This window comes from Rhinopithecus roxellana, chromosome 2 (genome assembly GCF_007565055.1).
Source record: "Rhinopithecus roxellana isolate Shanxi Qingling chromosome 2, ASM756505v1, whole genome shotgun sequence".
NCBI classification, from domain to species: Eukaryota; Metazoa; Chordata; class Mammalia; order Primates; family Cercopithecidae; genus Rhinopithecus; species Rhinopithecus roxellana.
Window position 1 is genome coordinate 52,095,606 of NC_044550.1, and position 13,974 is coordinate 52,109,579.

The window sequence follows — 13,974 nt, forward strand, 5'->3', positions numbered from 1 at the left end:
GAAGGGTTTTTGTGTCCCTGTCTCCTTCAGTTCTGCTCTGAGCTTAGTTATTTCTTGCCTTCTGCTAGCTTTTGAATTTGTTTGCTCTTGCTTCTCTAGTTCTTTTAATTGTGATGTTAGCATGTTGATTTTAGATCTTTCCTGCTTTCTCTTGTGGGCATTTTAGGGCTATAAATTTCCCTCTACACACTGCTTTAAATGTGTCCCAGAGATTCTGGTATGTTGTGTCTTTGTTCTTATTGGTTTCAAAGAACATCTTTATTTCTGCCTTCATTTCGTTATGTAGTCATTAAGGAGCAGGTTGTTCAGTTTCCATGTAATTGAGTAGTTTTGAGTGAGTTTCTTAATCATGAGTTCTAATTTGATTGCACTGTGGACTGAGAGAAACTTTGTTGTGATTTCTGTTCCTTTACATTTGCTGAGGAGTGCTTTACTTCCAACTATGTGATCAATTTTGGAATACGTGTGATGTGGTGCTGAGAAGAATGTATATTCTGTTGATTTGGGGTGGAGAGTTCTGTATATGTCTATTAGGTCTGCTTGGTACAGAGCTGAGTTCAAGTCCTGGATATCCTTGTTAACTTTTTGTCTCATGGATCTGTCCAATATTGACAGTTGGGTGTTCAAGTCTCCCATTATTATTGTGTGGGAGTCTAAGTCTCTTTGTAGGTCTCTAAGGACTTGCTTTATGAATCTGGGTGCTCCTGTATTGGGTGCATATATATTTAGGAAAGTTAGCTCTTCTTGTTGAATTGATCCCTTTACCATTATGTAATGGCCTTCTTTGTCTCGTTTGATCTTTGTTGGTTTAAAGTCTGTTTAATCAGAGACTAGGATTGCAACCCCTGCTTTTTTTTTGCTTTCCATTTGCTTGGTAGATCTTCCTCCATCCCTTTATTTTGAGCCTATATGTGTCTCTGCACATGAGATCGGTCTCCTGAATACAGCATACTGATGGGTCTTGACTCTTCATCCAATTTGCCAGTCTGTATCTTGTAACTGGGGCCTGTAGCCCATTTATATTTAAGGTTAATATTGTTATGTGTGAATTTGATCCTGTCATTTTGATGTTAGCTGGTTATTTTGCCTGTTTGTTGACATAGTTTCTTCCTAGCATTGATGGTCTTTACAATTTGGCATGTTTTTGCAGTGGCTGGTACCGGTTGTTCCTTTCCATGTTTAGTGCTTCCCTCAGGAGCTCTTGTAAGGCAGGCCTGGTGGTGACAAAATCTCTCAGTGTTTGCTTGTAAAAGGATTTTATTTCTCCTTCACTTATGAAGCTTAGTTTGGCTGGATATGAAATTCTTCGTTGAAAATCCTTTTCTTTAAGAATGTTGAGTATTGGCCCCCACTCTCTTCTGGCTTGTAGAGTTTCTGCCAAGAGATCCGCTGTTAGTCTGATGGGCTTCCCTTTGTGGTTAACCCAACCTTTCTCTCTGGCTGCCCTTAACATTTTTTCCTTCATTTCAACCTTGGTGAATCTGACAATTATATGTCTTGGGGTTGCTCTTCTTGAGGAGTATCTTTGTGGTGTTCTCCGTATTTCCTGAATTTGAATGTTGGCCTGCCTTGCTAGGTTGGGGAAGTTCTCCTGGATAATATCCTGAAGAGTGTGTTCCAACTTGGTTCTATTCTCCCTGTCACTTTCAGGTACACCAATCAAACTTTACTTTGGTCTTTTCACATAGTCCCATATTTCTTGGAGGCTTTGTTCATTTCTTTTTGCTCTTTTTTCTCTAAACTTCTCTCACTTTATTTCATTAATTTGAACTTCAATCACTGATACCCTTTCTTCCACTTGATCGAATTGGTTACTGAAGCTTGTGCATGTGTCACGTAGTTCTCGTGCCATGGTTTTCAGCTCCATCAGGTCATTTAAGGTCTTCTCTACACTGTTTATTCTAGTTAGTCATTCGTCCAATCTTTTTTCAAGGTATTTAGCTTCCTTGTGATGAGTTCAAACATCCTCCTTTAGCTCAGAGAAGTTTGTTATTACCGACCTTCTGAAGCCTACTTCTGTCAACTAGTCAAAGTCATTCTCTCTCCTGCTTTGTTCCATTGTTGGCGAGGAGCTGCAATCCTTTGGAGGAGAAGTGGTGCTCTGGTTTTTAGAATTTTCAGTTTTTCTGCTCTGGTTTCTCCCCATCTTTGTGGTTTTATCTACCTTTGGTCTTTGATGTTGGTGACCTACAGATGGGGTTTTGGTGTGGATGTCCTTTGTGTTGATGTTGATGCTATTCCTTTCTGTTTGTTAGTCTTCCTTCTAACAGTCAGGACCCTCAGCTACAGGTCTGTTGGATTTTGCTGGGGGTCCACTCCAGACCCTGTTTGCCTGAGTATCACCAGTGGAGGCTCAGTTGAAAATGCAGAAATCACCTGTCTTCTGCGTCAGTCACACTGTGAGCTGCAGACCAGAGCTATTCCTATTTGGCCATCTTGGAACAGGAAAAACTCTTTTTTTTGTTTTTAACACCATTTATTCCTTCCTTCACGTAGGAAGACTGATAGTTAAATGTCTAAAAGACAGACAACAGATAAAGGCCAAGAGAAAAGTAATTTTTTTTTTATCCTGGCATCACGGGCTTAATCATGTCAAGTTTCAAGACAACCCCAGCAGCCATCTGACCCTGTTCCTGCAGTTAACTAGTGGAAGGGTAGTGTCAAGAGTGATAAAGTGTAAGAGTATTTACCTGTGGTTTCCTTCTTAAAATAAAGTGGAGGCCAGGCACAGTGGCTCACACCTGTAATGCCAGAGCTTTGGGAGGCCAAGGCAGGATGATCCCTTGAGGCCAGGGGTTCAAGACCAACCTGGACAACATGGCAAGACCTCATCTCTACAAAAATTTAAAAATTAGCTGGGTGAGGTGATGCATGCCTGTAGTCCTAGCTACTTGGGAGACTGAGGCAGGAAGATCACTTGAGCTCAGGTGTTTGAGGTTACAGTGAGCTATGACTGCTTCATTATACTCCAACCTGGACAACAGAGTGAGACTCTGTCTTTTAAAAATAATTAATTATTAATTAAAACAATAAAATAAAGTGAAGAAGATTCAAAGTCCCACTATCTAAGGTCTGTCAAGAGAAACAGATAATAGGGAAATGGTAACAGCCGGCACCCACAGAGTGCTACTTACTACATGCCAGGTGCTGTCCGAAGCACGCTACATCTGCCAACTCATTATTCAGATGAGGGAACTGAAAAAATCTTTGCTTTCAACCATCAGTTATATTGCCTTTTCACAGGCAAGGCAACTGCAGTTATGTTGCAATTTTCAATTGCATCTGCAATCAGATGCAAAGGAATTGCTAAAGACTCAGTAGTTGAGGGCTAACTTTTGATCCAGGACCAAAGCAAAGAAGAACTACTTTCATTTATAACAAGGGCCCAGATCCAGGAAGTAGACCTCTCAAACAGTGTGGTGTGAGAGCAGTATGGGATGGCAAAAATAGGATCCAGGCCATCCTGGAAATAGTCCCCTGGCCACAGAAGTTAATTGTTACCATCAGTGCCTTAGAAAGGAAGAAGTAGCGACTGACATCAGGACTTCAGAATTGCGTCAAGTTCAGAATAGATGCAGTCATTCTTTACTTCTTTTGTCATCTTCACGAAATCGTGAATTATGAAATTCCTCTGGGAATATTTATATGTTGATACCTGCACAAAATAGACCCTACCTAGTAATAATCATCTCTATTTTGGTGCATAGTTTTCTGTATTTCCTGTGTGCGTGTGTGTGTGTATGCGCACACACATGTGTTTGTGTGTGTGCATGCGTATGTGAGTGTGTGTGTGTGGTATGAATGTTTCCAATATGCATAAAGGGCCTGGACAATATGATATATATGCGTGTTTGTTACTTTTAATCTAGAAATAGGAATTTAGCATTTAAAGTGCCCTAATCAGGAATATACTCTCTAGGACAGGTTTGAAATTTTTTTTTTTTTTTTTTTTTTTTTGAGACGGAGTCTCGTTCTGTCACCCAGGCTGAAGTGCAGTGGCGTGATCTCGGCTCACTGCAAGCTCTGCCTCCCAGGTTTGCGCCATTCTCCTGCCTCAGCCTCCCAAATAGCTGGGACTACAGGTGCCCACCACCACGCCTGGCTAGTTTTTTGTATTTTTTTAGTAGAGATGGAGTTTCACCGTGTTAGCCAGGATGGTCTCGATCTCCTGACCTCGTGATCCACCCGTCTCGGCCTCCCAAAGTGCTGGGATTACAGGCATGAGCCACTGTGCCTGACCTTGAAATGTTTTTCTCAGGTCTCCACATTCCAGAGGACCTATTACAAGTGGTTTGACTATTGCTATCTCAATGTACTAGTTGTTAATATACTTTTTAAATGATAGAAATAGTTTTTAGTTGGCAAAATGTGTGGTGTTTAAAATATGTGGATTAGCTAGGCAAAGTGGCATGTGTGTGTGTGATACTACTCAGAAGGCTGAGGTGGGAGGATTCTTTGAGTGCAGGAGGTTTTTGTCTGTTTGTTTTTGTTTTTGTTTTGTAGAGATGGTGTCTTGCTATGTTGCCCAGGCTGGTCTCAAACTCCTGGCCTCAAGCAAGCCTCCTGCCTTGGCTTCCCGAAACACTGGGATTATAGGAATGAACCACCATGCCCAGCCAAGCCCAGAAGTTTGAATCCTGCCTGGGCAACATAGCAAGACCCCATGTCTAAAAAAATTTAATTTAATTTAATTTAAAAAAATAAAATATGTGAGGCCAGGCACAGTGGCTCACGCTTGTAGTCCCAGCACTTTGGGAGGCCAAGGTGAGCGAATCACAAGGTCAGGAGATTGAGACCATCCTGGCTAACATGGTGAAACCCCATCTCTACTAAAAATACCAAAAATTAGCCGAGCGTGGTGCCAGGTGCCTGTAGTCCCAGCTACTCCGGAGGCTGAGACAGGAGAATGGCGTGAACCCAGGAGGCAGAGGTTGCAGTGAGCCGAGATCGCACCACTGCACTCCAGCCTAGGTGACAGAGCGAGACGCCATATAAAAATAAATAAATAAATAAAATATGTGGATTAATAACAATACTGTAGAAGAATTTGTGTCCTTATACGTATAGGAGAGCATAAAATTTATGAGCCCAGCAGCCTATCTATATCTTTCAGAGGGGTCTTCGTGGCTTAGACTCTGATTTGGACCTGAAGATTCTGGTACCTATTCTGAATAGTAAGTGAGCTTAACTTGCCTCTAGAATATTACTGCATCTGCCTTGATTAATTCTTTCCTGCAAGATACTTGGCAGTGTGCCAATGGTAGAGACAACCGGCTTTCTACCAAATAGTCCATTCTCCTCTTCTTCCTAGGGGCTTGGCTACCCCACCCATCCAGCTCACCTAAGAGATAGCTGTAGTCATGTGGCTAAGTTTCACCTGATGGCGTGTGAATAGAAGAATGTATACCTAGATTTCTGGGCCTACACCTTAAGAACATGAATATGCCTCTTTTGAGTTCTTGTTCCCTTCTTGCCATTTGGTTGGCTAGAAATTTGCTATGCAGACAACAAAAGGCCCAGACAGTAGTGCAGAATCATGCTGGAAGGAATCTGAGCCCCTGAGTGGCTCATGAAGCAGACCACCTGCCACCTGGGAACATTCACCTCCGTCTCTTGCTTTAAACCGTTGTATTATTATTACAGCAGCTTTTCCTTATCTCAACTGATACAGTGCCTAAGGGACTGAGCTGAGCTTGTAAGAAGAGGATGCCTGCTTGCTAATGATGACAGAGGTAGCAGAATTCCATCTAGGGCTGGATACCACGGTAACATGCCAACATTTAGTGAATTTGGAGGGAAGAGCAACACAGCCCTACCCCACCTCTTACATGTAGAGGCCTTCAGCATCTCCCAGTAAGAATCTAACAGGTGTTTTAAAATGCGGACTTTGTTCACAGCTAATACTATACACTACAGTGAAAACGGAAAGCCTTTCTTCTAAGATCAGAACAACACAAAGATGTCCATTATTGCCACCTGTATTCAACATATAGTATTGGAAATCCTAGCTACAGCAATTAGGCAAGAGAAATAAATAAAAGACATCTCGCAAATAGGAAAGGGAGAAGCTAAATTACACCTGTTTGCAGAGAACTTGTCCTTGTATGTAGAAAACCCCAGAGACTCCCCCAAAAAACTGTTAAGATAAACAAATATAATAAAGTTGTAGGATCCAAAATCAACACAGAAAAATCAGTACACTGAAAACTATTAAAAAATCATTAGAAAAATAGAAGAAGACACAAATAAATGGAAAGATAGCTCATGCTCATGGACTAGAAGGATTAAAGTTGTTAAAATGTCCATATTACCCAAAGTGATCTATACAATGGAATACTATTCATCTATGTCTGGGTGCCTTAGACCACAGAATTATCTGCCCAACCCACTTGGAGGCTATTTACAGGGCCAGTACAGCCTCTTTCCTGATTAAGTCCTCCTAAGGGCAGAATGCACAGCTGGAGTACACAACCCTAGAGGCTAAGGATGCCCAGGGGACACACATTTTATGAAGTGGGTGTGGTTAGAGCTTAGCTGTGCAGCATCAGGTGTCCACACATGTGTCCACAAAGCCCTTTGTGGTGTAGGATGGGGCATAGGTAGAAATAACAGAGGAACTGCCCTCAGACCAGGGATGGGCAGCCAGGGAGCCAGCTAGCTCCATAATCTGGAGACCCCAAGGAGTCTGAGAATTCTAAATAGGAACCTGCCCTTCCAGATCATTATAAAAGTATATTTGTCAAGATGTGAGGGTAGAACATATTTTATTTAACAGCTTGTTACAAATATTTAGACCTGGCCGGGCACGGTGGCTCACACTTGTAATCCCAGCACTTTGGGAGGCCGAGGCAGATAAGTCACTTAAAGTCAGGAGACCAGCCTGGCCAACACGGTGAAACCCTGTCTCTACTAAAAACACACAAAAAATAAAAAATAAAAACTTAGCTGGGCATGGTGGTGGGCACCTGTAATCTCAGCTACTCGGGAGGCTGAGGTAGGAGAATCACTTGAACCCAGGAGGCAGAGGTCGTAGTGAGCCAAGATCGCGCCACTGCATTCCAACCTGGGTGACAAAGCAAGACTCTGTCTCAAAATAAATAAATAAATATTCAGACCAATGTTATGTTGGCTTATTGCCCTAGACCTAGAGGAGTTGAGGGAAACAAGCTCCCAGAGGAAAGATGGCATTGGTGACCCCTGATTTATAGCATGTGCCAGTTTACACGATATAAATACCCACCGGTGATTTCGCACTATCCACGTGATGTCATTGAACGTGGAATTGACCCAATTGGCTCTCTTGAGCCAGTATGAACAGGCCAAAACTCATAAATAGTAGGGGCTGGTGTCTTAGTCTGTTCCTGCTGCTAACAAAACACCTGAGACTGGGTAATTTATAACAACATACATTCAATACTGACAGCTCTGGAAACTGAGAAGTCCAAGATCAAAGCACCAGCAGGTTCTGTGTCTAATGAGGGTTCAGTCTCAGCTTCCAAGATGGAGCCTTGAATACTGTGTCTTCACATGGTGGAAGGCAGAAGGGCAAAAAGGGCAAATACTGTGTGAAGCCTTTTTTATAAGGCATAAATCCCATTCACAAGCAAGGAGCCCTCATGACTTAATCACTTCCTGAAGAACACACCCCTTGATATTATATATTGGTGACTAAGTTTCAACGTATGATTTTGAGGCACACATTCAGACCATAGCCACCATACTGGCCCTGCATTCTATCCTCTTGCTTGCTTCTCTTCTTCTTATCCAACTTTTTCTCTTCCCTCCTTTTCCATCTCTTTTCCCTCTTAGGAACAACATGGCTTTTTCTCCAGAATGTGCGCAATAATTCTGTAACTATCTTCTGTTGCTTGAGCTGGACCTTGGTCTTATCCTTTACCCTCACTGGTTCTTTAAAGGACTTTTTTTTTAGGATTTCAGGAATGTTGTCATTGATACATAATAATTATACAAATAAGTGATATTTTGATACATGCATACAACGTACAACGATCAAATCAGAGTATTAGGATATCCATCACTTCAAACATTTATCATTTCTTTGTGTTGGGAATATTTCAAATATTCTCTTCTAGATATTTTGAAATATACGATAAATTATTGTTAACTATAGTAACTTTACTCTGCTGTCAAATACTAGAACTTATTCCTTCTGTCTAGCTGTATGTTTGTACCCATTAACCAACTTCTCTTCATCTCCCTACCCACTACCCTCCCCAGCCTTCAGTAACTGTCATTCTACTCTCTACCTTCATGAGATCACCATTTTTATTCCCACATATGAATGAGAACATGTGATATTTGTCTTTCTGTGTTTGGCATATTTTATTTAACATAATGACCTTCAGTTCTATTCATTTTGCTGTGGATGATGGGATTTCTTTTTTTTTTTTTTAATGATCAAATAGTATTTCATTGCATATATATATATATATACACCACATTTTCCTTATCCATTTATCCATTGATGGATAGTGAGGTTGATTCCATATCTTGGCTATTGTGAATAATGATGCAAAAAAACAAGGGTACAGATATCCCTTGTATATACTGATTTCCTTTCCTTTGGATACCCGGTATTCGGATTGCTGCATCGAATAGTAGTTCCAGTTTTAGTTTTTTGAGAAACCGCCATACTGTTTTACATAATGGCTGTAACATTTTATCTTCTCACCAACAGTGTGTGAGTTTCCTTTTCTCCACATCCTCACCAGCATTTTTTTGTTTGTTTTTTATAATAGCCATTCTAATTGGAGTGAGATGTTATCTCATGGCTTTGATTTGCATTTCCCTGATGATTAGTGATGTTCAACTTTTTTTTTTCAAATACCTGTTGGCCATTTGTATGTCTTCTTTTTTTTTGAGACAGGGTCTCACTCTGTCACCCAGGCTGGAGTGCAGTGGCATCATCACGGCTCATTGCAGGCTTGATCTCCCAGGGTTAGCCTCCTAAGTAGCTGGGACCATAAGCATGTACCACCTCAAATGATCTTCCCACCTCATCCTCCCAAACAGCTGGGACCACAGGCACATGCCACCATGCCTTTTTTTTTTTTTTTTTTAATAGAGACAGGGTCTTACTCTGTTGCCCAGGCTGGTCTTGAACTCCTGGGCCCAAGCAGTCCTCCTGCCTTGGCCTCCCAAAGTGCTGGGATTATAGATGTGAGCCACTGTGCCCAGTTTGGATGTCTCCTTTTGAGAAATGTCCATTCAGATCATATGCCCACTTTTTAACAGGATTATTTGAGGGTATTTTTGTTTTATTTTGTTTTTACTATTGAGTTGTTTGATATCCTTATATATTCTGGATATTAGTCCCTTGTCATATGAATAGTTCTCATTTATTTTCTCCCATTCTACAGGTTGTCTCTTCACTCTGTCTTTTCACTCTGTTGATTGTTTCATTTGCAGTGCAGAAGCTTTTTAGTTTAATATAGTCTCATTTGTCTATTTTTTGTTTTTGTTCCCTGTGTTTTTAAAGTCTTAGCCATAAAATCTTTCCCTAGGCCAATGTCCCAAAGCATTCTTCCTATGTTTTGTTCTAGTAGTTTTGTGTTTCAGGTCTTATGCTTAAGTCTTTATTGCATTTTGAGTTGATTTTTGTAAGTAGTGAGAGATAGGAATCTAGTTTCATTCTTATGCATATGACTATCCAGTTTTCTCAGTATCATTTATCGAAGAGGGTGTTCCTTTCCCAGTGCATGTCCTTGGTGCCTTTGTCAAAATCAGTTTGCTGTAAGTACATGGAATGTATTTCTGGTTCTCTATTCTGATCCATTGCTCTATATGTCTATGTGTATACCAATAGCATGTTGTTTTGGCTGCCATAGCTTTGTAGTGCGTTTTGAAGTCAGGTAGTGTGATGCCTCCAGTGTGGCTTTTGTTCAGTATTGCTTTGGCTATTCAGAGTCTTTTGTGGTGCCATATCAATTTTAGGGATTTTTTTTTTCTATTTCTGAAAAGAGTGTCAGTGGTATTTCAATAGGAATTGCATTGAATCTGTAGATTGCTTTGGTAGTATGGTCATTTTAGCAATATTAATTCTACTGATCCATGAGCATGGTATGTTGTTCCATTTTTGTGTTCTCTTCAATTTCATCAGTATTTTACAGTTTTCCTTGTAGAAGTCTTTCACCTCCTTAGTTAAATTTATTCCTAGGTATGTTATTTCTTTCTTTCTTTGGCTATTATAAATGGAATTGCTTTTCTTTTTTTTTTAGTTTAAATACATTTTATTTTTAGACAACCTGACATAGTTTTCTTAAAAACTGCCTTCACTCCAAATAAATCATAGTCAAAATAAATGAAGAGCTCAAGATTATATCAGTCCCATCCATCTTAAGTACTGGTGTTGTATGGATGACAAGCAGCAGCCAGTTATGATGACAGGTGATAGATCCAAAGAAATTGTCAACTTTGTTACCATTTTTTCCATTTCTAAATCATCCTTAAAGAAAATCATATATGAAGTCATACCATTCTCATGGTAGCTCAGTAGGGCAACCATGCCATCTGGATTCATGTTTTCACCAATAAAGAACTGGAGTTTTTGAAATTAGCAAGGGTGTGCTTGATTGGTTCTGTAGCCTCTGTCACAGAACGTTTTACTCTTTCTGGTCTCTATTCTCCAAATTTGCCTTTGATTGATTTCATGTAATCTTTGATGTACTTCTTGTAGGCTTCTTTTGTGAAGCTGGTTTCCTCTAAGTGAGGTTCCTGACAATATCAACACCAGTGATTACTGTGCTTTAGGTACCTTTGCTCTAGGGGGCCTTCAGCAGAGGCATTTCCACCAGTGAACAAGTCATGAGTGTTACCTTCTGTCCTCCTTACCATCTTTCCCTCCACCTCCAGGCAAGCCTGTCTGCAATCTCCCAAATCTTATACATGTTGGAGAACTATTGTGACTGATGACGCCAGGGTAGATAATCATGATAGCGGCTAAAGGGAGACCATGGGGGCACTAACTTAGCAGGAGCCTGGAGCTCAGAGTGAGTGCAGGGTAGCCAGAGTGGCACCGGGTGGGGAAGTGGGTGGAAATGCGGGATTGCTTTCTTAATTTCTTTTTAGTTAGTTCATCTTTGTTGTATGGAAACACTACTGATTTTTGTATATTGGTTTTGTATCCTTCAACTTTACTGGATTTATTGATCATTTGTAAGAGTTTTTTGGTAGAGTCTTTAGGTTTTTCTAGGTATAAGATCATGTCATCTGTAAAGAGGGACACTTTCACTTCTTTTCCAACTTGGATTATGCCTTTATTTCTTCCTCTTTCCTAATCGATCAGGCTAAGACTTCCAGCACAATGTTGAATAAGAATAGTAAAGGTGAGCATCATTGTCTTATTCCAGTTCTTGGAGGAAAGGCTTTCAGCTTTTCCCCAGGTGGTATGATGTTAGCTGTGAGTTTGTCATATATGGCCTTTGTTATTTTGAGGTATGTTTCTTTTATGCCTAATTTGTTGAGAGTTTTTATCATGAAGGATGTTAAATCTTATCAAATGCTTTTTCTGTGTTTATTGAGATAATCATATGGTTTTTGTCCTTCCTTTGGTTAATGTATCACATTTATTGATTTGCATATGTTGAACCATTTTTTGCATTCCTGGGATAAATCCCACTTTATCATAGTGTATTATATTTTTGATGTGTTGTTGGATTTAGTTTGCTAGTATTTTGATGAGGATTTTTACATCTATGTTCCTGAGAGATATTTTTCTCTCATAGATTTCTTTTTTGTGTGTGTCCTTGTCTGGTTTTAGTATCAGATAATGCTGGCCTTACAGAATGAATTAGAAAGATCTCCGTCTTCTTTAATTTTTTGGAATGATTTGAGAAGAATTGGTGTTCTTTATAAGCTTGATAGAATTCAGCAGTAAAGTGATCCAGTTCTGGGCCTTTCTTTGTGGGGAGACTTTTTATTACTGATGTAATCTCATTATTGGTCTGTTCTGTGGGGAAAAGAAAGATATCAGACTGTTACTGTGTCTGTATAGAAAGAAGTAGACTCCATTTTGTTCTGTATTTGAGATGCTGTTAATCTGTGACCGTACCCCCAACCTTGTCCTTGCAAGAGACATGTGCTGTGGTGACTCAAGGTTTAACGGATTTTGGGCTGTGCAGGGTGTGCTTTGTTAAACAAGTGCCTGAAGGCAGTATGCTTGTGAAAAGTCATCACCATTCTCTTAATCTCAAGTACCCAGGGACACGTGCACTGCCAAAGGTCACAGGGACCTCTGCCTAGGAAAGCTAGGTATTGTCCAAGGTTTCTCCCCATGTGATAGTCTGAAATATGGCCTCGTGGGAAGGGAAAGACCTGATGGTCCCCCAGCCTGACACCCGTGAAGGGTCTCTGCTGAGGAGGACTAGTATAAGAGGAAAGAAGGCCTCTTGGCAGTTGAGATAGAGAAAAGCATCTGTCTCCTGCCGGTCCCTGGGCAATGGAATATCTGGTGTAAAACTCGATTGTATGTTCTGTTTGCTGAGAAAGGAGAAAACTGCCTTAGGGCTGAAGGTGGGACGTGCCAGTGGCAATGCTGCTCTTTCTGCACTAAAAAGATTTATGGAGATGTTTATATATGCATATCAAGGCACAGCACTTTTCCTTAAACTTATGTCACAGAGATCTTTATTCATATGTCTTACTGCTGACCTTCTCCCTACGATGATCCTATTATCCTGCCACTTCCCTTTTTCAAAGATGGTAAAGATAATGATCAATAAATACTAAGGGAACTCAGAGACCGGTGCCGGCGTGGGTCCTCTGTATGCCGAGCGCCGGTCCCCTGGGCCCACTTTTTCTTTTTCTATACTTTGTCTCTGTGTCTCATTTCTTTTCTCAAGTCTCTCGTTCCACCTAATGAGAAACGCCCACAGGTGTGAAGGGGCAGGCCACCCCTTCATGCTCAGGTTTTCTGTTTCCTCCTGGTTCAATCTTAGGAGGTAGTATGTTTTCTGGTATTTAATCAATTCCCTCTAGGTTTCCTAGTTTTTGAGCATATAGTTGTTCATAATTCTCTCTGATGACCTTTTGCATTTCTGTGGTATCTGTTGTCATGTCTCCTTTTTCATTTCTGATTATGTTTATTTGGATCTTATCTCTTCTTTTCTTGGTTAATCTAGCTAGCAGTTTATCAGTTTTGTTTTTCTTTGCAAAAAACCAACTTTTTGTTTCATTGATCTTTTTCCTCTTTCATTATTTATCATTGAGGTTTGGTAGTTTTCTGTAGTGGTAAGATTTGATTCCTTTCTCGTTCTCATTTGTGTATCTGCTATGCCAGTGAATTTTACACTCTTGTGTGTTTTCTTGATGGTAGACATCATCCTTTCCGTCATGTGCATCCATGTGAAGAGACCACCAAACAGGCTTTGTGTGAGCAACAAAGCTGTTTATTTCACCTGGGTGCAGGCGGGCTGAGTCCAAAAAGAGAGTCAGCAAAGGGAAATAGGGGTAGGGCTGTTTTATAGGATTTGGGTGAGTAATGGAAAATTATAGTCAAAGGGGGTTTTTCTCTTATGGGCAGGGGTGGGGGTCACAAGATGCTCAGTAGGGGAGGTTCTGAGCCAGGAGAAAGAATTTCACAAGGTTAATCGCTCAGTTAAGGTGGGGCAGGCACAAATCACAATGGTGGAATGTTATCAGTTAAGGTAGGAACCCGGCATTTTCACTTGTTTTGTGGATCTTCAGTTGCTTCAGGCCATCTGGATGTATATGTGCAGGTCACAGGGGAGATGATGGCTTAGCTTGGGCTCAGAGGCCTGACACTTCCACTTCTAGATGAAGGACTCTCAAACATTTCTTGTAAGACTGGTCTAGTTGTGATGAATTCCCTCAGTTTAAAGTATTTCTTTTAAACAAACTAACACTTTTCTCTAGAGAACTTCTTAGTGAATCTAAATCTCCTCCAGCTTGTTCCATTGCAGATTGGCTTATATCATTTGATCTGAAGATAATTCA

General features: G+C 40.6%; 1 pseudogene; it reads right to left on the reverse strand.

The window, feature by feature from the left end:
* Positions 1–10,336: 10,336 nt before the first annotated feature.
* Positions 10,337–10,951, reverse strand: LOC104658844 (annotated as a pseudogene).
* Positions 10,952–13,974: the final 3,023 nt, after the last annotated feature.